The 25,880-nt window shown below is 44.8% G+C and overlaps 1 protein-coding gene across 10 annotated transcripts in view; it reads right to left on the reverse strand.

Annotated features, from left to right (window-relative positions):
• NEXMIF (neurite extension and migration factor) overlaps positions 1 to 25,880 on the reverse strand; it is a 170,411-nt gene that overhangs the window by 51,331 nt on the left and 93,200 nt on the right. For 6 of the 10 annotated variants that reach the window (XM_071813411.1, XM_071813412.1, XM_071813415.1 and 3 more), the window contains one exon: positions 1,999 to 2,133. The exons of 3 other annotated variants lie outside the window; for them this stretch is intronic. The gene's annotated coding sequence lies outside the window, so the exon portion shown is untranslated. Of the gene's footprint in view, positions 1 to 1,998; positions 2,134 to 2,964; positions 3,090 to 25,880 lie in introns of those variants that run through there. One more of the 10 variants, XM_071813414.1, reaches the window with a different exon arrangement.

Here is a 25,880-nt window from a genome sequence, read left to right on the forward strand (position 1 = left end):
AAAGAGAAACACACTCAAGCTTTTACCGATGTCCCATGTGAAGCAGAGGAAAACATCAATGGGGCAATCCCAGGCAGTAGGATGCCCTGGTCCAGGAAAGGGATCGATCCAGGAAAGGGATCGATGAGGGATGCATGTGCTGACAGGCTGTTCTGCTCACGGACCGGTCTGTGAAGGAGGAAGAAGGCTAACACGCATCTCAGGTCTGACTCCAGCAACAAAGCAGGTGTACTGCTTAAGGAATAAAAACCCGAGAAGGAGGTTTTAAAAAGGAAAGTTGTTCCCTATAAAAAACTGGAAAACAATTCAAGGAATCGAGTTAGAAAAATGAGACCCTTCTCAGCCACCTACAAAACACACCGGTGTCCCTTCATTCCCCATTTCTCATGAAGGCACAAAGTGTAGCAATTCTTCTTTGGGGCAACCCCTCGCCTCTGTATTACAAAGAGATTATAAAAACGTTACTAGGAAATGGAAGATGGGGTCTACCACAATCCTCTGTTTTCCAGAGCACCAGATATAAAATATCCTACCAGCCCACTTTTAGAAACAACCACCTATCCTTCAGTCCAGTCCAGAACCTCCTAGGCAGCTGCCTGCAACTCCTGCCCACCCATCGCACCATCCCCACCGCGGCAGCGGGAGACCCAGCCGTGCTTGCAGTGCAGAAAGAAACCATGTACGGGCTTTGCCTGCAAGTCAGGCTCACGGCATTACACAGAGAGCTGGCATCCCCCCCAAAAAACAGGGCTCTGCACCCTCCCTGACAACTGGCTTGGATGCAGGTTGGGGCTCCCTGCCCAGGCTGCAAATAAGAATCATCACTCTCTCCCCAAAAAGAAGCTAATTCCCCATTAACATTGCAGAAAACTCAGGCAGCCAGCAAGAAGAAAGCTTTTTAAAGACACATAAAAACAGGATTTTTGTATCGAAACACATGCCACAGATGGTGTAGCAGACGAGGATTAATTCATGAATCATATTTCTTAAATGATACAATCTCTCTTTTCACTTCCATACTTTCCCTTTTTGACTCAGAAGCAGGGATGTAAGATGCCCTTCCCAGATATGAATTTTGCATGAACAAACATTGCAGGGAAAAAAAAAAAAGCAGTAGCAATAAACCAGAAACCCCAGATGTTTAAAGCTAAGTTCTCAAGTGTAAGCGAATGCATATCCTGTCCGTCTATGAAAGAACATGTGTGGAAATGCGATATATGCAGGCACAGATCTGGGACTAGGGTGGGAAAATGCGTTCCTTAACATTTGGAGATTGCTAATGCTTCAAGCCAGGGTTCTGAATTTCACAAGAACTGATCTTGTATCTCCTCCTATCTTATCCGCCACCCTCACAGGAACAGAAGAGCCGTAAGGCAAACATTTCCATGGAGAGGCCCTGTTCGCTCTGTCGCTGGGGTCTGTCCCTCTTCCCTTCAGAGAACCCCGGTGCAGGCGCTGCCAGGTTGTTCTCCAGGAAAAGCTCGCAGAGCCCACAAAACCAAGGGGACTGCAGAGCGCACCGGCGAGCCAAAACACCTTGCACCATGCAAGAAACAGATCAAGCGCCGCTCGCTACCAGAGCTGAGTAATGTTTTAAGTGGAGGAGAAAAAATAGAGAAGGAAATGACAAAAGAGTGCTTAGCACAGCAGGAGACGCCGAACCCCCAGCTCCAGCTCAACCAGAAAGCTCTTCCAGACCAGGCAAGCCCCTGCAAAGCCTGTGCAGAACCACCGCGTCCACCAGACACCAGCACTGATGGAGCCAGGGTGAGAAGGAATAGTAGCGACGCTCCCAACTGCCAGCACGCTGCCCTTCTGGGCGCTTCCTCACCAGCTAAAGGTGCTGCTGTTCCTTTCTTTCAGCACCAAATCAGCATTTCAGTCATTTTTTCCACATAAAGCATCGGTGTGTATGCTTCCTTATACAGCCTTGCGCTTAATATTGTAGCTTTACACACAAGGCTTCAAGTTAGAATAAGGGCAAAAAAAACTACTTACCCTTAAATTATTTCAACCTTTCCCTGCTTTGTGTATGACGTGGGCTTCTCTTTTGGTTACTATTTCCAGGTTTGGTCTTTGGGTAGGTGAATGGAAGAGGAGAATGAAAGGAGTTGTATTTGATGACGATGCAGACTGTAAAATAAAGAGAAGCACTTTAGCGCAGAACAGTCCTCTCTATACATACATATCAGATTAAATTAAATTAAATTAGTGACACCTACATAAATGCTTCCTACTGTTTTTATGCACACATACAAATATCACAACTGTCAAGAAGAATGCAGCTGTCAGTGATACAGCAGGGGGGAAAAAAAGAGCAATTTCTAAAATGGAAGGAAAAAAAACCCCTCTAGCATGAGAACCAGCATTCGAACAGCAGCAAAGGGGCTCCCACTGGCTGCAGCTGCACAAACCAGTCGGCCCAGGAGACTGAACTGGGTCCAGACGACGTGGGAGCCCCGGGAAGGGCTGGAGCAGAGTGCGGGGAGCACGGGCAGCAAAACCACAAGCAGCAAACCTGGCAAACGCGCTCTTGCTTCCCAAAATACATCAGCTCAACCGCTTTCGACAAAGAGAGGGAGAACCGAGAGTTTCGGGAAACATAAGGACTCCTAACACAGGAAGGAATTAATAATTTGGTCACCATACCAGCAAGTACCCCCCCAAAAAAACAGATTAATCTTCCACCATCTGCTTTAATAGCAGAATTTCTGCTAAGTGGTTTTTCCCTCCGCAGCCCCACATATCCATGTAAACACACAAACAAACCATTTGGCCTCCCGCAGTCACGGGGTGCGCAGCTGCTTGGGGAAGGGCTCGGTGCCTCTGACACCGTGCCAAGGTTGAATTCCTGAATTCCTGCCATCCCATTTCCTCCCGCACCTCTCCCCCTGCCTCCAGGCTCCCGAAAGCTGCCGACCCCTCAGCTGAAGCACCTTGGGCCGCCTCCCCACCCCTCTGTACATTTAACGCAGCAGGTGGTGATGCGGAAAAGATGATTTCATTGTAAGCAATGGAAAAAAAAGAATGAAGTTGAGAAGAATGGATCTCCGTGCCATTGTTTTTCTCATGACGGCTCCCCCATCTTCTGTATGCAACTGGCACCTCCAGCACCATGACCCCCAGCACCTCCAAAAAAGCATATTTACAAAATTACTTAGAAGTTGCCATCCCTGCTAGCAGAAAAACAACAAAAAATCCCTGAGTCAAGGAGACCGTCCTTATTTGGTTGGAAAAGCACAAAGGTCACCGCAAGTAGCATATAAAAATATACGCTAACATTGAAGACATAAAACATAATACTAAATAACACTTTTTATAATCAGCTCAGTATTTAACACTTGCCCGGTGGCCTTTGATAAATCCTAGGCGCTTCAACAAAGCGAGGAAGCTTTTCATTGCTATTTAGAAGAATGGGGAAAGTAAAGCACAAGAGAACAAAACTGCTCAAGACATCAAGGACCAAGTCAGAAATAAAAAGCCAGGTCTCCTCCTCCAGCTCTTCCACCTCTGAACACCCTGCTAGGCTGCTGCATTTAAATAGAAATACTATTGTTAGCTGTAAGCAATGCAGACTCATTAACATTTATTTTAGTGTTATAAAATATATTTTTAAATAGTCGAAAAAAATAATCCGGAGGAAGTGCGAAAGCTCTGAGCGTATTTTCAACATGTCCCAGCTTTTCCAGGGAGCTTTCAGACCTCCTGGAAAGACACGGAGCATCTCCGAGGCTGCGGAAACCTCCAGCCACCCCAGCAAAGCGGCACGTGCAACCTCCCTGCCATTGCTGCTGCTCCCGGATTGTTCAGCAAGACGCAAACCTAAAAATGCCGTCGATTTGAATTACTCACGGACAGCAGAAACCCGAAACTATCATTTCCCACATGTTTTTAATGCGTGTGGGTGTTTATATGTGAATAACACTTGGAAACACAGGCACCCGCTGCCTGCAGACACCTCCTCGAGGAACGCGCCAGCACCCACGGCTCCTGCTGGAATCGTTTCCAGGGAGCCCCGGGTCAGCGGGCAGGTATCCATAAATACAGCCAGAGAAAACCGTCGTGCGGGAGGATGCCGAGACACATAGGCAGATCATAGGTTCAACAGAGACAACAGAAAGCAGAGGTACACACCAACATACGAAGCACAGTGCCCTATTTTTACCAAACCCAAGGAATATAGAAGATTTTATCTTATCTATACATTTTGCAAGACAATTCCAATTTGCCATATGATCCAGTCAGCTTTGGGCTGCCTTGGAGGAAATAAAATGGGAAGGGAAAGGAGGGAGAAGAAACAGTTTTCTTATTTCCCATCATCAGAAAAGTTATTGCACAGTTAGCGTTTTACAGGCTCCCCGTAATTTCAGAGTGGTCTTTAACCAGCGCTTGGATTGGGGAAAGGAAGAACCAAGGCAATTTCTGCAGTTTCAAAGGGGGTTCAATGCATGATCCCTGCAATTCGCCATCCTGAGCTCGGGGACAGCCCCTTCCTTGGGTGCTGCTGCTTTGCCCCGGGCACAGGGTGGGCGGTTGCGGCACATCACGACGGAGCTGATGCTCCAATATCTGAAGCCTCTTCCCCCGGTGCAGAGACGGAGGGACGTGCTCTGGAGCTCAGCCACGGTGGTCGCTGGCACCGTGCAGATGGCAGCGGTTTGGTTACCCGGTGCTAAACGCAATCTGCGCGAGCTACAGCATGCACCAAGTTCAAAGTCAAAATGAACATTTGTTCTACAACAAAACACATTGCAAATGATCCTTAACAAATTTTAACTGTTGGTACAGTCAGATAAGAGCACAGTAGCATATATCATACCCTGTTGTTATTGCAAACTCTGTGCTGCTGAACGTATGAGTGGCAATGCAGAGAGAGCTATATTTTGTGTTTCGGTATAAATTATAGAGCAGCATAATAGACCTGAAGAGGCAGCTTCGCTCTTTCCTGCATCGCTTCCTTCACGTTTTTAAGCCCATTAAATTTCTTCCCATTTAGTTGCTTTATTTTGGTTCCTGGCTGCATAAAATTGTTCCGCATTCACCAAGCGGTGAAGCCGAATAAATAATCACAAAACTTCCCTGCAAAAACTCTGAGAGCTGTTATGTAAAGCAGAGAGGGCATCAGCAGATAGAGACAACTCGGAGGCAACCTGAGGTTTGGTATTCTGTGTCAGCTTGACACACAGGGGAAATAACCCTTTAATCCAGTGCAGTGTATTTCATTTACTGTAGTGTTATCCAGTTCGAAGATGTTATGAAAGGAATCCCCAGAGAGACTTAAGACTTCAAAACCAGCCCGAGTTTGAACTTAATTCCACCGTTGCAAAAGGCTGTAGCCATGGAAGATGACCTTTTCCGTACCTTGCATGCCAGGAGCCATTCTGCCTCATAATGTCACGCCAAATTAGAATATTCTCTTTTTGTTTTACTCGGGATTTTGTTTTGTCTTTTCTTTTTAATTAAAAGCATCTGTCACTATTAATGAAAGAGGGGAAAAAAAAAATCCATAACAGACTAAAAATGGTGACATCAAGAGAGATGAGGAGAGCCAAAAAGCCGGGTAATTTACAGAGGGATTTTCACCTTGTCACCAGAGGCCAGGTTGGGACCGAACGAGCATCAGTGCCGTGTCCCATCCGAAACAAAGGGATGCCATGCTGGCCTCCTCCCAAACACATCCCCAAAATCCCACCAGTGGAGTGGCCTCACTCCTCCGCTAGGAAAGTGGAAAAATACCTTCAAAGCTGACCAGATCTCAGCAAGGTTATCCTGAACAAAAGTTCAGATACATTAAAAAAAGGCCATAAATCCATGTTAGTGAAACAGAAGCTGGTGGAACTCTCTGTGGCAACAAGGATGAAGGTCTGATCTTCAGCCAACTGCTGGAGCTTCACTGACCAACAAGGATTTTTAAGCAAGCCTATTAATAAGCAAGCTTATTAAACACGTTATGGAAATCCCAGTTAAAAGTTGTTTGCTGGTGTTAATCATGTCCATGGACTCTACTATTTAGAGGTGAACCGCAAAAGGCCGGTTTTCACCCACTGCATCTTACAATTCGTATTGTGAATGTAAGGAAATGTAAATTTATATTTTAAGAAAATACGTTTTCCCCCAAATATTACAAAACATCTTAATTGTGTGAAATTGTTTAGCCTGTTAAAGTAGTACAAACAACTTTACCGTATCATTATTAGTTAGAAATGTTCAGTCAGCACAGTTGAAAAAAATGTAAACGAAATATGTCAAGAATACATTGCTTTCTATTCTCACTATTTTTTTAATGTCTTATTTCATGGTAGATAAGTGAAAAATCTTTTTACTTGACTTAGTGAGAGGCTCATTTACTCATGCAAATTTAAAACCAAGTGTCATAATACAATGAAATTATAAAAACATATCAAAAAGAAGTTAGCGAGTCACTAAATTTAGCTCCTAATGGAGTTCAACCTGTCTTATACGGTTGTATGTTAATGGGAATAGCTACAGTGCTCTGTAAACATCAGAGCGCAGCTGAGAAACCATCACACGTACGTGGGGTTTCTGGAGGAAGCTCTTTGGGTTTACAGCCTTACACACCCTGATCTAAAGGAAACTCACATTTTGATCCCAGCCTAGCATAAAAGAAATTAAAATGCATCGCAGTGATCTCTGTGCAAGCGCTGGGTTCTAGTGGAGCCGCTTCGCAAACTCTGATACCAGCGCAGACCTAGGATGATTTGCGGGGTAGATATTTAGCACATGTAGGGGTTTTCTAAATCCATACAAAAATATTATGGCCGACATGGTGAAGCACTGACTTTGTGGGCTGGAAGATACTCAGCAACGTAAGGGATTGGTTCTGAATCGGAGCAGATCCAGGTACCAAGGAGAAACTGGTGCATCGGAAATACTGGCAGCAAATCACACGTCGAGGCAGGAGCAGGATCGCGCATTACAACTTGCTGCTTTTAAACTTGCTGATAGTCCAAGGACAGCACTGACACGGGGTCTTTATTCTCAGAAACAGTCTCTTGTTCCAGGAGTAAGCCAAGAAGAGGGAAGGGTTAGAAGAGAAGGAAAAGGGAGAGCCAAGGTTAAGATGTGACCAGTCCATCTGCCAGACCTCCTGTCAAGCTGGGGCCCAGCGCCCTGTGAAAGGAAGAAACAAAGGTTTCTCCTGCTTCCTGACCAAGCAGAAAATCGTGAAAATAAGACTCTGTAAGGAGAAGGGGTAAGGGAACTAATGGAAAAACATCAAATTGCATTAAGGGCTGTGTTAAAGGTTTACAACTTAGTCTCTAGGCAAGTCCCCTGATATACCTGAACCCTTTATCGATCCACAGGTCAAATCGGAAACAAAAAATATCAATTTTAGGAAATATCACTTGTTGTGATACAAAAAAACCTACCCTGTCCCTATGCATGGGTAAATATAGAAACCTTTCCATATGAGAAAAATATCTGCTGCAGAGCTATACTGTAACTACAGAATCACTAACCCGTCCCTGCCCTGTGAAACACAAAGGCTCACACAAGGAATTAGGGAGATGTCCTACATAAATGCTTTAATTAATTAGTGAAATTCTGCACCCTTCTTGGAGGCATGTGACATGGCACTTTGTGCTCCCTTAGATTGCCACAGTTCTCAATTTTATTTTTATCCTGAGTTAGATATGAATCAGGATTTGCAAGAGACAAAAACAACACACTGTAATCATCCAGCACGCCAATTAAACTAAAAGATACCCTGGAAATTAAAATTAAATGCCATATCTATGAAAAGAAACAGACAGCTTCCTCAGAAACAACAAAAAAGCCCATATTATAGGAACATGACTGTGGCAGTCCAAAATCGTAACCGAAGCAGTTATATAACTTACTATCATCCTTCACATCTGCATGCTGTAGATCGTCATCCAATTGTGTATGTTTTTGCACATTTATCATCAAGATTTATTGAAGTTGATTCCATAAATTTCATTTAGTTGTTCACTGCTGCTATTTGTTTCCAAGGCAACAAATGCACTTTGCCCAAGCTGCACAGTAAATCACGATTGTTCGGAATTTGGGGGTCCCTGCCCCTCGTGCTGCACAACAGTTGCACCTCCCAACGCAAACAACAGCACCGGCTCGGCGGTGGTAATAATTAGCAACAGATTTGCTGGGCATTTACAGAAAAAAAGAGATAATAATCCATGCTACGGAAGAAAAACGCAGAACTAAGCAGGCAGAGGGGGCTGCCGGCAGGAAGATGGGATTCATGCAAAGCCCCCGCTCCGATCTCATTTACACCTCCGATGGCTGGAGGTTGAGAAATCCATTCGCAGGTTCAGGAGGAGTCAGAAGGCTCTTTCTGCAGAAAATAATGATAAGAAAGTCTTCTTCTCATTGTAGTCATTGCGCAAGGGACAACTACAATAGGAAGGGAAACAGAAAAGCAGAGGATTTACAATCGTGGCACGCGTGGCTGAGTCTCCCCCATGGGCAGCATCCGATGGCGCTGCCTCTGCAGGTGTAGGGAACAAGAACCTGAGGCACAGAGAACTTGCAGAAAACTTTGGAAGAGTTCAGCTGCATAAGGTGGACAACTCCAAGCATTAACTCGGAGCAAGAGTTAGTGCCCAATTTCATGCTATTCGAGAAGCGGTATCGAAGCTGTCCCATCCGCACCACCACATCAGCGCTGGAAACGCTCAGGAGCCACCCAGGAGCAGCCCTGCCATAGCAGCGACCCACCATGTCCCACAAAGGATTGCTAAACCACCTTATAAATAAAGGGTCGTGAAAGAAGAGACCTCAACTGCAGTAAGATGAAAATAAAATGCAAGAAACCGAGCTAAAACACGCTCCGTGCTCCCAGAGGCTCCTCCGGGGAAAAGCCTCGTACAAAAAGCCATTACTTCAGCATTTCTAAAAACAAAACCAATCTCATATGTGATGTCAATATTTTAATGGGACACGATGTTTTTCAAAAGACAATGCAGTTATTTTTGTTTATCTGTCATAAACCAATAGCTATGACTGCAAAACCACCATACAAGAGGTAGCTGACAAACTCAGCACACTGATGCTGCCCAGTACAGACCAACCTGGAAACTTTACAGTGTGAATCAAGGAAACCCTCATTCAGCTTCCAAACCCAGTCACGATAATCACAGAGGAGCCAGTCCCGGCCATCCAGTGCACAGGAAGCTGCAATCCCTTCCCTTTCCCCCCTTTTTGGAAAAAACAAACAAAAAACACCCTCAAACCCTCTTTGTTAGACTGAACATTCCCTTGGATTCTCACATTACTCCCAGAGTGATCAATAAAGACAGCATCCCTGATGACAAAAGCCACTAGTTTTCCTTCCTTCAGCCTCAGAAATGTTTAAAGATTGTTTGCTTTTCTAAGTGCAAGTCCATGTTTAAGAGGAATAAAGAATTTGCTGTACCATGTTGGAACGATAAAGGACTCAGCACTCCGATTCAATGTGAATCACGCCAAAGCCATTTATTACAGAAACATGTCTCCTTATATACGCAACTATTCTCTAATCACGAATCCACGCTCCAAGCATGGATTCGCTAAATGAGTATCGTGGGCAGTCCACACGCTGGAGCCCCGCTGATGATAGGTCCGACGACTCACGCCATGCTGAGGCCCTGTTAATGAAGAAACGCCCCTCTTTCTCACAGCAGATTCTGTTCTCAGCTTCTTGAAGTGGCCTTGAGATTCCTTTGGGCCTGACTAATTCAACAACATAGCTCCTTCTAACGAAACCCCTTCACAATTCCCCCTTTTTGTTCTTGAACTAGTCAGGCCCCTTAAACAGCATGCTGAATCGTCTTTGAAATACACTGCAACATAGGACATGTGATTAACAACATAATTACAATTACATATAATGTAGCTAAACCTTACTTAATAAGATTAAACAACTAACTGCTTATACTCAAACCTTCATATCATATATAAAACCTTAATTCTACTTATGACAACCTTACCAACGCACTATTTTAGAATAGTCAGACAACTTAATACAATATATTCTCTTAAATTCTTAAAAGATCTATAACTGCGCAGTTTATAGAGTAACGTACTTAATACCATCAGCATATGCTAATTATTGACTTAATATCTTAAAACTTATATTAACCTATTCATATGCTAATTATTGAATTAATATCTTAAAACTTATATTAACCTATTTAAAAGATCTATAGCTTAATCTTAATATCTCTTTTAAAACCTTACCAGTTGCTAAATTAGGTTACCATGGTAGAAATATCTTATACTTTTACCTTATCTATGCATAGATTATCTAATTGTAATATTACCCTTTTGGAATTCTTACCATCTGTTCAAATTAGCATTCTCTATGGAAGGTACCTTATCTGTTTACTAATAAGCTTTTAGACCACTGGGTCTAAGAGCATCTATAACACTGAATAAGAATTCATGGTTTACATTTGAGACAATTCTCACAACTTATCTCCCTCCTGTCCTTCTGCATCTGTCGAATCTTTGTTGTCTTTATTCAGCCATGGCTTGATCCATTTTGCAGGAATCCATTTTGATCCTTGGTCTGTAATGACACAAGCATAACCCTTTCCCCAAGTTATTAATTGGGAAGGACCCTCCCATTCACCAGTAACTCCATTGCGTATTTTGACCTGACACTGATTTTCTCTAAGGTCTGTCAAGTGTCCTTTTAAGCTTGTTCCATGACGAATCATAGGTGGAATGTCGAACCCTTGCGGAAGGCGTAAAAAGTTCAAGACATATAATGCTTTGCTTAGTCTGTCATGTGGAGTAGTACAGTCAGTTCCCCCTTTTTGTTTGTCAAGCTGATGCTTGAGAGTTTGATTCATCCTTTCTACCAAGGCCTGACCAGTAGGAGAATTTGGTATCCCTGTAATGTGCTTAACACCCCACAACTGAAAAAAGGTGGCAGTAGCTTTGGCGATATAACCAGGTGCGTTGTCTGTCTTGACCTGTGCAGGAACTCCCAAAGCTGCAAAAGTAGAACGTAAATGTCGTTGCACATGTGAACTAGTTTCACCAGTCTGAGCAGTGGCCCATATGGCGAAAGAATATGTATCAATAGACATATGCACATACTTCAGCCTGCCAAATTCAGGGACATGTGTGACGTCCATTTGCCACAATTCCAAGGCTCCTAATCCTCTTGGATTGACTCCTGCACCCAGCCCTACTGAGGTGCGCTGACAATCTGCACAACTTTTAACAATACCTCGGGCTTCACTTTCGGACAATGAAAATTGCTGCTGTAAGACCTGAGCAGACTGATGGAGGAAACTATGAGAGCGTACTGCTTGCCCAAACCTATCTACTGGAGGTGGAACCGAGGCAGGAGATACAAGAAAATCAGCTCGGCGGTTTCCTTCAGCTAAATCGCCTTGAATTGTCAGATGACTATGGATATGTGTTATGAAGTATCGGTGTTGTCTCTCTTCGACCAACAACCATAGTTGCTTGAACAAAGACATCAGTTGTGCATCCTGAACCTCTTTGAGCAATGATCTTTCAGTGCGAGCTACCACACCTACCACATAGAAAGAATCACAAACAATATTCACTGGGCTATGAGCAAATCTGATAAACACTTCTATTACAGCCCTGACTTCCAAATGCGGAGTTGATCCTTTCAGGTCAGTTAGTATCACATTGTGCCATTTTCCATCTGTTTTCCATGTAATTGCTGCTTTCTGCATTTTACCCCCTGCGTCAGTGAACACTGTGGGTCCTTTAACAGGAAATTCTGAGAGAAGAGGGGGACCCTCCTCCATTGATCCCATATTCAAAACTGACATTAACTTGTGTGGAGGGGAAAATGTCTTAATTAAAACTTGAGAATTTAATAGCGCAATCTGAAAAGGTAAGGAGTTCTGCAAAGCCCACTGTAAATATTCTGAAACGAGGGGAACAATGATATATGCAGGCTCGGCCCCTGAAATTTCGACTATTCTCTGCCTACCTTTCATTATAAGCTGAGCAAAGACCTCAACCCTGGTTGTAATGGTTCGTTTGAGTCGAAAATGCAAAAACACCCACTCTAAGATCTTTAACGGCTCCTTACCAGTTGTCCATTGCATTATGAGAGCAAAAGGATAGTTAGTATTGTTTACAATTAGTAGTCCAATTACATAATCTGGGTTCCACCTATGGCTGAAAGCTTTTACAAGTTTGGACATAATCTTTTTCAGAGCAGCATCCGCCTCAGCAGTAAGCATTCTAGGAGAGCTAATGTCACTATCCCCTTTTAGCAGTTTTACAATTGGAGCTAAATCCTCATTAGTGATCCCACAAATGCTCCGGACCCAATTCAGATCACCCACTAGTTTCTGCACATCATTTAAGGATTGAATGACAGGCTGACATACTATTTTCTGAGGTTTCACTGTGGACTGAGAAATTTCCCAACCAAGATATTTCCATGCTGGTTGAATTTGTACCTTTTCTGGAGCAATTTGCAATCCTCTATGCTGCAACGTATCAGATACTTCATTTATCAACAAATCAGTCGAAAAGGTTTCCCCAGCTATTAATATGTCATCCATGTAGTGGTAAATCACTAACTCAGGATGAGATTTTCTGATTGATTGCAAGGCCCAAGCTACATAAATTTGACACATAGTTGGGGAATTTTTCATTCCCTGTGGCAAAACTACCCATTGATACCTTTTCGCAGGTTCAGCCTTATTTACAGAATTTATGGAAAATGCAAAACGTTTACAGTCATCAGGATGCAAAGCAATGGTGAAAAAACAATCTTTCAAGTCAATTATTAAGATCTGCCAGTTTTCTGGAATCATGACAGGGGATGGTAATCCCGGCTGTAATGCTCCCATGTCTTCCATGGTATCATTAATTTTTCGAAGATCATGTAACAACCTCCATTTCTTTGATTTTTTCTGAATAGTAAACACAGGAGTATTCCAGGGACTTGTAGACGGCTCTAAATGCCCTTTTTCAAGCTGTTCCTGTACTAGCTCTTCGACATGGGCGAGTTTTTCTTTACTGAGCGGCCATTGATTTATTCATACTGGATCATCATTTTTCCACTGTAATTTAAGTACTGGTCGCCCATCATCAATGGCCACTTCTAGAAATTTTGTTGTTTTGTCACCAGAGTTGCTCCTAGTTGTCCTAACACATCCCGTCCTAATAGAGAAACAGGGATAGACATCACATTCACGCAGTAAAGAACTAAATTACTCATGTTCTTCTATATTATCACAAAATGCACATTTTGAGTCAACGGAATTTCATGATTTAACAGACTGTGAACTTATCGTATCATATAACAAAGACCTATCAAAATTGCAACATGCTTAAACAGATACCCACAAAGAAAACAGGTTAATAAGGAAAGCATCTTGCAGACTTTAACAAGTTTTCTGACCTGTGTGTTATCAATTAAGTCTCTCTCAGCTTGTTGAAGTTCAAATCGCCCTGCCTGTAAAACTGTCTGAAAAGATTTAATGATTTCTTGTCCGAGTGCTTTTCTATGTTTTAAAACACCTCCCAATACCGATTTTTCAGGAACACAACTGAAAACAATCATTCCTGACCCCATCTTGCAAGTAAAAACCTTGGGGGGGGGGGGGGGAGGCGGGGGGGAAGCAAAGGGCTGCTTGCAGCCTGAGTGGGAAGAGCAGGCAGAAGGTTTTATGGCGCACTTAAAAACAACTAGTAAAACAATTCACTCACATTCCTGACAAGCTGCTTGATTTTCAGAGAGACGGTACACAGGAACACGTAATATGTACTGTAAAACTCGCAAATAACATGCTGATAGCAAACATTAGCATTTTCTACTGCTGATTTCAACACCAGTGCTTCCTTAACTTCTAAGTTTTCAATCTGCTTATTGATGGTCTCTTGAAGGTGGCCAATAAATTGCATGTAATTCTCATTGGGACCCTGATTAACAGTTGCAAATGATTTGGCTGCTTTGTTGGTTTCAGGCACCTCTCTCATAGCTTGATATGGCTGACTGTTGGATTCACTCGCTAATAGCTGATCTGATCTTTCACACAGTTCTTTTGCCCAGTTCTTATCCGGCGGCTCCTTCTGTTCTCTTGTAGGAGTTAGAAGGATAGAAAGCGGTGAAGGCGGACACAAATCAGTAAAAGAATTGATATTACACTTATTTACGACTTTAGCATTCTCAACTTTCACCAGTCCTTTTGACAAATTATCTGACTCCAGTTCTTTGGACGTCTTGGTCTCTCCAGGGTCGTGTGATGGTACAGGAGGCCATCCACTCGGTAATTTTCCTCCCTCCGCCCCAGACTGTTGTATCATTGGGGGTGCCGAAGGCACAACAGGGGATGGAGTAAGGAGGGTATCAAAAACACGAACTGGGTAAGCTTCACAGTTATTTTTAGAGTTCCTATCAGGCTGTAACGCTGCAAAAATTCCAGTGACCGCAGCCCGCTCAGCCTTAAATTCTTTTAAGGTGGAAATTATAAGCTTCCATGTAGTCGCTAATGATTTAACTTCTTTATCTCCGTCGCTAACCTTATCCCATAATTTCTGCCCTATATCGTCCCAAAGTTCAATTTTAAAAGCTTTCTCAGCTTCTGTCGGGTAGCCGTTAGTTCTACACCAAACCAACAGTCTACGTATGTTACTTTCTTCATATTTAAGTCCTCTCATAGAGAGAATATGCAGGAGGATCTTAACTATAGCTTCTTCCTCTGAGGATATATTCTGCCCCATAACTTCACTCTTCCCTCCTCCTGCTCCCAGCCGCTCACCTTTCCCGGGGCCTTCTTCAACAAAATTTATCCGCGGAACGTCCGTACGTCTCCGCCCGGCTCTCAGTCCAGCTGAGCCGCCTCCGGCTGGGCCGCTCCAGGCTTTTCCCCGACCTTAGTGAGACGCCGTTCGGAGTATCACGTCGGGGTCACCATTTGTTGGAACGATAAAGGACTCAGCACTCCGATTCAATGTGAATCACGCCAAAGCCATTTATTACAGAAACATGTCTCCTTATATACGCAACTATTCTCTAATCACGAATCCACGCTCCAAGCATGGATTCGCTAAATGAGTATCGTGGGCAGTCCACACGCTGGAGCCCCGCTGATGATAGGTCCGACGACTCACGCCATGCTGAGGCCCTGTTAATGAAGAAACGCCCCTCTTTCTCACAGCAGATTCTGTTCTCAGCTTCTTGAAGTGGCCTTGAGATTCCTTTGGGCCTGACTAATTCAACAACATAGCTCCTTCTAACGAAACCCCTTCACAGTACCAGGCTGGGTCAGTGATGCTGCAAGCCAGGTGTGCGACCTTCAGCAGGCTGGATGGGTCCAGCACTCCTGGAAACAATAAAACAACCTTAACACTGCTCCTGGTCAACCACACAATGCAGGAAATGGGGAAAAACTCCTGACCGTTGGCGCAACGAGCTACCTCCTTCAGCTACATGAACCGATCGCTCTCATTAACACTATTATTAACGCGCATATTCATCCCCTGTTTCCCTTCATTGCAACAGTTGGCATCTGAGGTGCAAACCCGGCTTTCGTAGCCATGACATGGGTACAAGCAGGATAGATGGAAATGAAACAGCATCACCTCCAGTTCGTTGGCAGGGAAGAAAAGCCCTCTCGCTGTCACGTCACAAAGATGGAGCACGGCGGCAGCGACGTCCCAAGCAGCACCCGGGCGCCATCACCACCACGGGCAGGGATGCTGCCTGGGGTTAACGATGGCCGCTAAACACAACCTCATTTCTCTGATAGCAGCAAACGAAACCCACCTGGCAAACACCATCATCTCTTCTAACATGAGACAAAGGTACCATTGCGCTGCTCATCAGGCGCCTAAGGGAGAAACCGCGTTATCTGTCCAATTAGGGGAGCGCTCCGGTGCTCAGCATCACCCCTTCGCTCCTGGCTGCCATCTCCACTGTTTACGTGAGCGTGAAAAACAACACGTTCCAACGGCAGCTTCTCATTTTACACTATAATAAATGGAAAACAACACAGAGGTCACCATCCATGAATCACCCTCTTTTTTCAGGAATGGCATCAGAAAGGTACAGTCCTGCACTTGGACAACGGCTGGAGAACATTCCTGCACCGCTGTAAACAACAAATATAATATTGTCCAGCCAGCAGCATGAAAGCAGGGAGAAGGTATAAATAGCCTTTGAGGAGGATGTATAAATAGCTATAGGTAACATTTGTGTGCTATAAAAATCCTCCATTTTTGGCCCAGCTTTGCTTTCCCACTGTTTTGCTTGTTCTTTGGAGACTTCGTTTCCAGCCGGCACACTGAAGGCAAGGCAGGGACTCCTCTGAATCCCCTGTTACACCCTCAGAAGAATGGCAGGTGAGTGAATTTCCCTTACCAGCTGTTTTATAAGAGATCCTATCACGGCTGATAAGACCAAAAATTGGATATGTTGGGCTAGGTCCTTTTGGGGGATACAGACGTGGGGTGGCTAGGGGCTGGAGGGGGGCTGTGATTTAATATGTCTTCCTTAGACATCAAAACAAGCAACGACACGCATGCACATGGGTGCATGCACAGCTCACGTTCGCTCTCTTTCTCCAAAATAAAGACTATCTGCCCTCTGAAGTAAGAATCGCGAGCTGCCAGCCTCCGAGCTGGGTGAAAACACATGGAGGAACGCAGCCGGTGCGTGTGCATGTGACACAGGCATCTGCATATCACGCCACCCCTCTGCCCCCCTCCTTCCCGCTCGCCGGGTCCATTCTTACCAACCGGCAGAGGATAAAGATGCTCTTAAGAAGACCTAATTTTTCTCCCCGGTAATTTGTTGGCGATGCAGCCCACGGGTTCGCGCAGCCAAAGGAGCACTCCCCGCTCGAAGGGGGAATCTCCCACAGCACCAGGCTCAGCCCAAGGCTGTCCCCTCTCCTCTGCTGCAGTACCAGCATCCCCAAAGATGCTGCAGCCCAGCCCCAGCCCTCTCAATGTTTCCCCCCTGGTCTTCCCCCAGACGAAGCAGTGTCCTGGCACATCTGCCCAGCCACGATCTCACCTCACATCCATCTAAAGACCTCTAAGGAGGGCACAGCGAGACCAGGGAGGGAGCGACCCCCTCCTGAGCCACCTCCCCCCGGCGCACCGGGGAGCGGGGATGCAGAACAAGGCTCGGCGATGAGCGCTGGCAAAGCTCGCTTACCACCCGGTGAGCAGCTCCCCGTGGCGTGCAGGTGGCTCCTTTGATTTCTGATTATTTGTCAGCCTCGCTTCTGGCTGGCGCCGTGCCCAGGCCAAACTTTGCAGCGAGCGGGTCACCCCATCGAACTGCCTCTCCAAATGGTCTCGTGGAGCTCACGCACCCGCGGGAAGGGAGGGGATAGCTGGGCTGTGCCTAGAGGCACGGCACAACCCTGGATCGCCCTGCCATGGGTGGGACCTGCTGTCCCACGGGCCCTTTCAGCCAGAGGTCTTCACCAGCGTTTGAATGACGCCTGAACAAACACCGCACACCGCAAGGAAAAAGCAGGAGAGCTTCACACTGGAGCTATTAGAAAAATTCTCGATGAAAACCACAAATTCATCAAGGCCAAAATGTTGTGTGGGAATACCCCCATTTTAGCAGAAATCTCACCAGGAATGCCTTATAAACCACAGACGTCCAGAGCAGCTCACAGCATCACCTCCCAGCCAGGGAGACCTGGCTCCAAGGCCTTGCTGTGTCCAGCTCCAACCAAGAACCATCTCCCAGGACCCCCCAGGGACAAAGCACACAGAGCAAAACCACCCAAGGGCACTCAGTGCCGTAAAAAAGGCTCAAGCACACAGACAAACCACCACAGAGGAGCAAAGCACCATGTCAAACCCACAGCTCCACAGGCTGGTAACAGCCGCTACCCCCATCCCACACTCTCAAACAGAGGAAGCTGGAGAGCACTAGACACCGCTGGGGAATTTCGGCATCCTCCAGCTTTACCGTGCAGGCAGCTGGTTAGTTTGGCCTTTTTTTATTTTGCATAAACCCTGCTTTAATTCCCCTGGTGTTTCGGGCGTATGTGTTTTTGAATCTGGGTTTGGCCCTTCTGCTGAAGCTCCATGTGTGTGAGTGTCTATACACAGCGGGCACTATTCATATTTGTGGGAGAATGAAGGAACTAATTCAGGGCTTTGATGAGATGAAAGGAAAAACCTTAATTAAAATAAGTTTTAAAACCCATCAAGATTTTTTTTTTATCTTATTCAGATTAGCAGCCATCCTAAGATTACGCTGCGAATCTAAATGTACTGCTTCTCTTCAGACATTGTGGGCTTTGCACACAAAAACCCTTAAGACTTCAAAACCTATGCCAACCAAATAATGTAAAAACAGGGGGAAATACATCTGGCAGTAACTAGAATTACATAGGCTTCCTCAAAGAATGCCCTTATTTTGTAAAAAGCTTCCTTTCCCCTACCCCAGCTCAGAGCAAACACTCCTGGAAGCAAATCACTATTAATGTTGGGTCTAAGCAGCTCTTCTCGCACGAGAAAGCTGCCAGCGAAAGGGCTGGTTCACACGTGGGTTTGCACGATAAGGACAATACCCTGCAAATTCTCTGGGGCAAGCAGACACCAGGCACAAGTCCTCATCCTTGGCTTAGGGAACCTCATCCTAGGGCAAAAGTAGGGGTGGGAGAAGGATACATTTCCACGGCAAGCTGATTTTTCAAGAAAATTCCCAAATACAAGCTACTGAAGCTCTTTGCATGTTTGCAACAGTAACGAGCGATCAGCAGCGCGTGATAAATGTAATTTATCATCAGAGTTCCCCAGCCATGACCTCGCTTCCCCCACAGCCGTACGTAAACCCCAGGCATCCACCGCACCTTCTGCAGAGGGTTTTTGATTAATATCTGAAAAGTTTCAGCAACTGTCTCACTTTTTTACAATGAAGAGCAAGCACAGAGAGGGAGAGTCTTCTTACTGTAACTCCAACTAAAATAATTACAGTAAATATTGGGAAAATCCTTCCTGCTTGGAGGTTCCTCCAGTGACACCCGTCCTCACCTTGTGGTCAAGCAGTTGTGCCCCAGCCCAGGGCACAGACCAGGATTTGGGTTGCTGGTTGCAAACGCAGCCCTTCCAACCCCACCTTTGGGGCTGCCGGTGTGCAACAAGGCAGGAAGGAAAAAACGCAGCGTTTCTGAGCAAATTGTGCCGTTTGACAGATTCTTGTTCTCCGCTCCCGCCCCGTAGCCGTCCGAGTGAGTGCATTATCTATATTGCATACCAGGTACCATTAGTTCGATATTGAGTTTGCTTTAAGAAAAAGAAGCAGCAAATCAATTTCTTGGGAGGATAAACTTGCAGCTAAAGGGAAAAAACTACAATTACACTTTTCAGCCATGAAAAGTAAATCAGATGGTGCTGAACTCCCAGCAGAAAACACAGATTAATTAAAGTCTGCACTTTCTAAATCTGTTATTCAACTAAACACAGCTGTTAAAAAAATGATGCCTTTGCTGTAATTTTCATGTACATTCATACCACTGAAATACAGCAAAAAACATTATTAAGTGCGTGCAGTTAGCTGCTGAAGTTGTCCAGGAAAGGAAAGCACAGATATATGTTGAATTATGGCAAGGATTGTTTAATTTAAAAGAAATTTGACCTAGGAGCTCAAACGCTCTCTCCAAGGAAGGGATCAAATATATTACGATGGGGTGAAAGCGGGAGGGGAACTTGAAGGTGGAGAAAAGCAGCAGTGACAGGAGCTCAGGGCGCTGCCTCCTCCTGCACCACTGGTCCATGCCCACCGCACGCACCATCCATCAGCCACTTCCCCGCGCTCCCGCTCCTGCAAAACCACTGCTACTTCCAAGTGCTTTTGGCCATCTGTCCGTCACAGGTAGTGCTTCCCAGTTTCACTGCTTACGCCAACCCTAATATATTTTAAGACCTTACACAAAAAGAAAGAAAGAAAAAACCACATAAACAGTTTCTTTACAAAGCTGCATCTAAAACCCATCAAGGTGAGGAGAGGCTTGTGCTGAACCCTGTGAGCTTGGGATGGAGCTTTGCTTCCACACGGAGCCAATTTATTCCCCAGGAGACGGCAGAGCTCAGCACGAGGAAGATGGTACAAGAGACACAAGCGGGTCCCCCCCGGGCTCCATGGGGGGCTCAGCGTATGCAACACCAGCAGAGCACAGCAACCACCGACACGCTGTCAGGTGGGGAAATGCACAACATGCCTGAAACAAAAGCTTTCCTTCTCTTTTTTTATGTCCCCCCCCTTCTCTCCAAGTCTACACCAAGGATCAAAGTGGAGAGCTCCGTGTTCTGTCACAGAGGGAAGCGAAATTGCCGTGATTTCAATGCAACCTAAAAGGCACTCTGCAATTCAGCTCAATCAGGATAAACTTACTTCCCAGCCCTGACGCAGCTGTTCCTCCCCTGTGCAAGAGAAAATAATACTTGAACCTTGCCTCCTCTGCAAGTGGGAGAAGGCATGGGAGAGCCCTCACTGCCTCTCCATCCTTCTGAGATCGTTTCAGCTTGAAATATAATTAGCGCTATCTAATACAGTAATATATTAATGTTGGCAACAGCCCCTTGCCTTAATATCAGCCTGTAAAGCTTCTCATAATCTAGTCTGGCAAGTGCCGCAGTCCGTGGCAAGATGATGACAACGCCACCAATATGCGCTCGCAGGTATTTGACGTGGGGGTGGACTCGGACCTGTGACCTTAGAGCGGGGAAAAGCTGAACATCAAACGCCGACGGCGGGATTGCCAGCGCTGAATCACAGCATCTCTGTGAGACAGCAAGCGCGGGTGTGCAATGGCATCTAGTGACAACACATCACAACATCTGGAACCACAGTTGCACCTTGGAGTCCAGCGAGTCTGCATTTGCATTTATCCCGCAACCAACATCACTACAACTTCATCCCCCTCCTTATTTCTTGTTTTTTTAAGGAAAGCAAAATCAAATGGGAAAAGATATCTTCAGATTTGGGGCGTTCGTAAAAAAGTGTTCTCAGGTGCAAGGAGAGCCCTGAGTCTCTACACGGCAATGGTCAGTCAGCTGTTCATAACAAGAAACGTGTTGAATGAACTGATGTAAGCAACTACTGCACAACTTCACAGAAAACGACACTTCTCAGTAGATTTTACTGTTGCTGGCTTTTGCATAAAATACCTGACTGCATCTACTTATTATTACTCCTCTATTGAATCTGCACGACCATATCAAGCAGGCACCTTTTCCAAGTTCCTGACACATGATCAACCTGAAGAAAAAAACAATTAAAACAAAGGAGGTATCAGTGAAAAAGAGAATCTATAGTTTTTTCAAAGATGAGCAAGATGCACGAGTAGCAAAGTATTTCCTATAATCTTCCATTACAGGGCGAAGGCTTTAATAAAAAGAAATAAAAAAGAGCTCACATTTTGATCTTTTCCCAGAGCTAGACATGGTTTAATTAGCTTGATCTCATTATGTAAACTGGAGAGGAAAAAAGAACACCATTAAAGCAATATCCCACTGGCAAATGAGACAACCTTGACATCAACTAAGAGATTTTCTTGGAGAAGTCTCCCCTGCCTGTGATGCTGTTTCCACACCTCTTCCCCATCACAAGGTGGTCCTCATCCCACCTCTCTCCCCTGCCCTGCTCAATTCCACAGCTTTTCTTGCTTTCTGGTCTCCTCCAAGCAGACCCAAAAATGACAGAAGTTAAGAAAACCCCAAAAAACGAGCGAGATGTTGACTTGGTTTTGTTTAGCCCAAGCTCATTCAGCTTGTTCTTTAGAAAAGATCAACTGGAACTAAACATTGCCATAATATACTCCATCTGTTAAAGTACATACTTTTGTAATAACACATGTAAAATTCAATAAGAAAAGCGAGAATTACAAACAAGGTGTCCGTAATGAGCCTCAATATAATTATTAAACCAGATAAAGTAGGCCTGGCTTTCAATACAAGAAAGTTATTTGTACCTTAATGATAATGAAATGTAAAAAGCATCTGTAATTTCCGCTGAAATGTATTTCAGAAAGTCAACTTAGTGCACGTCACTTTGTTAAGACTATTCTTATTATTGTGTTTGCAATGACAGCAAAATGCTTCTTAGTTCCAACTCCTGGGATATATAAAAATATGATTAGAGCACTATAACAATACAACAATGGATTAATTTGCCCAACCATTACATTTGGATCTGAAAGACTTTTACAATTTATTTTACCAACTGAAAGGTGGTTATTTTGGGATCCTGGCTTATAACAAAGTAGTTCAGTGCAGCGTTTTGAAATATATTTTTTATATTCCAGCAATCCAGCAGGGTTACAGTGATTCTCGCCTGTTTGCCTGTCACCCCGAGCTTTTGTGCCATGTCTCACCCCGAGATTCAGCTTGGGTTGCCCGCTCCAAAGGGCATCGCACATCCCACAGCCTGCAAAACAGCAAGGCAGCAGTGATTTATCCAGCAAAACCGCTACCCAAGTAAAAGAAACTGATATTTTGAGGGGATGCTTAACAATATTACCTACACATAAAGAACTAATCAGTGTTGAACAGTACTGCTAACAAATGTAGACCAAAAGGTGTTGAGAAATCTGGTCTGAAGGGCAGACGATATAAAGGGAAATAATTAATAACTCATCTGCTGAATGTCAATGGGAGCCATTCTCTACAACTGCAAGATTAGCATGGAATAATCACAGATTATTAGCAAATTCACGTGGCTCATCTTCAAGGTAAACCAATGCTGTTTAGAAGGGGGTGGAAGTTGCCATTTTGGCCTAAGATGGGGACCAGAACCAAGTTTTTTCAGCAACGCAAAAGCCCCTAGGACCTCAATTACGGTGCTATTCAAAAGCAAGCGAGTATGCAGAGGCAGGAATAGCTCAACAATGAGGAATAAAGACCAAACCAGAAACACGCAACAGCAGTGCAATACCATGGACAGGACGATCAAACAGACCTGTCATCGCCCTCCTCTTGCCGCCAGCGCCACCACAGTTTGGTTTGACCGGACAAAAATTTCCCTTCCCAGACTCTTTGCCCCAATCCTGCCCACTCTTCCCATGATTGCTTCTCCTGAATTTACTCTTCTGCTATTTTCTTCCAGGTGCTCTGGCCGCTGCAGCTGCTGGACCTGGAGAACCCCTTGCTCTGAGCATTTCTCCCAGGATAACATCCCCACGTGGCTCAGCACTCACGTCACATCCCCCCGTCACACGTACATCCTCAGCCAAGCACAGAAGGGTCAGCAGGACCTAGTTTAAGGCTGAGCTAAAGGCAAAGCGTTCCAGCAGGGTTCCAAGAGGCAAGCCGTGTATTTTGGGAGCACCACCACTGACCCACATCTGGGTGGACCAAGCCAGCTCTTCTGTCATCAGCTGGGTCATCAGGAGCACAGTTCTGAGCCCTGGGGTCTCCTCTCCCGGAGACCTGAGGGCAGGGCAAACTTCTCCATCTTGTCTACATCCATGATAAAGAAGGTTCAACATTATGGAAGAGACCATCTTCTGCAGGAACTACTTGATGACTAATGACATTATGGGAAAATACATATAAGAGCTGTTTCTATCAGTCAAGACTATACTCTCAGTTTTATACTCTTGTACTTGTTTTGTACTCTTTGTACTACATCATAATTTAGACTGGCAGCCTTGCCACCAGAAAAATAAAGTCTTTCTTCTTGTTTTGAATACCGACATCTGACATTAGCCTTTGCTGCCCTTTCCCCAGCCCCTCGAACCGTGCTGTTTCTTCTCATCTACCTTGAAGGCACCACACGCACCCCAAAATGATGTCACTGTCTGGGTTAACAAGGAGAAAAATTAATGCCATGTCCCTTTTAATTGCAGTGGCAAGGCAGAGAAAAGAAAGTGCAAAGAGATGCTGTACTTGCCCCTGCCCTCTGCTTTTAGCCAACACAGACTGTCAGCCCATAACTCAAGAGGCACAGCACGCTGACATTGTAAAAACCGAGAGCCATCGCAGGCCTTCACGGATTTAACTCATCACATACGGATGACACAACTACTTCATTTCTGGATCACCGTTTCACTAATATTCTCAGCTTTTAGGTAATGAGACTTATTATGCAGCAAATTGCCCAAATCTTGCAACATAATTTTTTTTTTTTCCTAAAGGAGATTTTGAGGGAGAAAGACATTTATCTTCTCTCCATCTTCCTGCATAACTCTCGTTATTTTGCAATTAACTTCAACGCTTCTTTTCGTATTTTACAAAAGTGAATTGGGCCAAGTATGCATTGCCACTTTTCACTTGAGAAGGGGGTAAAACAGAGCAGAATCGTCCAGGTCACGATGGGGTCAGGCTCAGTGACATGGTTGTTAAGAAATGTCAGTAAAGTTTTCTGAAAGGTCTCATGCTCCAAGTTTCAAATCAAAGTAATATCAAAAAAGCCTATAAAGGATCTGTTCCAGATTTCCTTCCCTGGAGAGTTTGGGGCAGAAGCTACTGGGCCAAGATTACAAAGAGGACATGCAACTGGCATCACAAAAAGGGCAATAGGCAAGGAGGATGGATCTAAATAAACTTGAATTTTCAGAGGTTTTGAGCAGTCTGAAATACTGTGGCTCAGCTCTACTTTCATAAGGGTTTTGTCCCCTCCCCACCCTGCAGTAGGTCTGATTTATAAGCTACATAGCGGGATAGCATGGATTTTGGAAAAGAGGAGGAAGATAAAGGACAAATGCAGACATGTGCATGCAGAGTTATCTTAAAACTCTTCCTGACCTGCTTTCCATATGAAATCACATGAGCTTCCCATTCTTCACTATCAGTGCTCTTGCTGGATTTGGCCGCTTGCCCAATTGCTACTGCTGCCAGAAATCCAAAACATCGGCGAGGTGATTCATCTGGTGCCTCAACAGCTCTGGCACCAGGCTAAGGAGGGGTGGAGGAACCCAACACCCCAAATACCGTGGAGTCCTCTCGCATCCTCCCCGGCTGCCACCGCAGCAGAAGCCACCAATGCAGGGACGGTCATCGCTGCGAGCCGCACCGCTCCGTGTGTTTGCTGCGGTACCAAAGGACAGCAGCAGCCAATGCAGCTTTACCTATATTTTCTTTGTCCGTGTGACAGGAGCTAATCGCCGTAATAGAGCAAAACTGTATTTCCACCTCGGCAAAGCTCTTCCACACAGATGCCGTTTAAGTCTTGTTTATATGATGCTCGCTCATCCAAAGAGTTAGCAGTGAGAGAACAAGAGGGGCTTTGTACCTCCATGCTCTGCTATGTTAAAAATTGATTTAGCATAATGGTTTCAAAGAGATTAAAATCCAATTTTGTAAATCAAAGCAGGAACTGTACTGAGTCACTTCTACAGCAGCAGAAAAGAACCTGCTGAATTCTGAAAACGACAGTCACAGCCCTGATCCTCTATTAACGCGGAGAAAGTAATTAACCAATCAAAACCACAGTTTAATAAGCTGTATTTTACCGTATGCATCTGCTCTTCATCCTCACATCAATAACAAGATGGGATTTTCATCCGGAGAAGAAGAAAAGGTTGTGTCTGGGTTGGCCAAGGCTTCTCGGGCAGCATCGTCCAGCTGACCTGCTCAGCGTGGAACGGATATTGATGGCAAAACCAACAGGAGATCCCTTCTCCTCCAAGTATTTATCACCACTCAGGATTCAGCTTTGCATTATTCCAGTTCTACAAATTGCTTTAGCATTAACCTTAATTAAAAACAAAATGAAACAACAAAAAAAAGCCACCAACCCAAACAACAAACCACAAATGGGTAAAATAAGATAAATTGAGGTAAAACAAATGGGCTCTGCAGATGCTCTGAGGATTCCAACATACAAACTATCTCCTTCAAGGAAAACACATTCCTTTTAATATCCTGGAGATGCAGATATAGCTGTAAAGAAAAAAATCCACACGTTCAGAATCATT

Source organism: Patagioenas fasciata, chromosome 11 (assembly GCF_037038585.1).
Source record: "Patagioenas fasciata isolate bPatFas1 chromosome 11, bPatFas1.hap1, whole genome shotgun sequence".
In the NCBI taxonomy this organism is placed as follows: Eukaryota; Metazoa; Chordata; class Aves; order Columbiformes; family Columbidae; genus Patagioenas; species Patagioenas fasciata.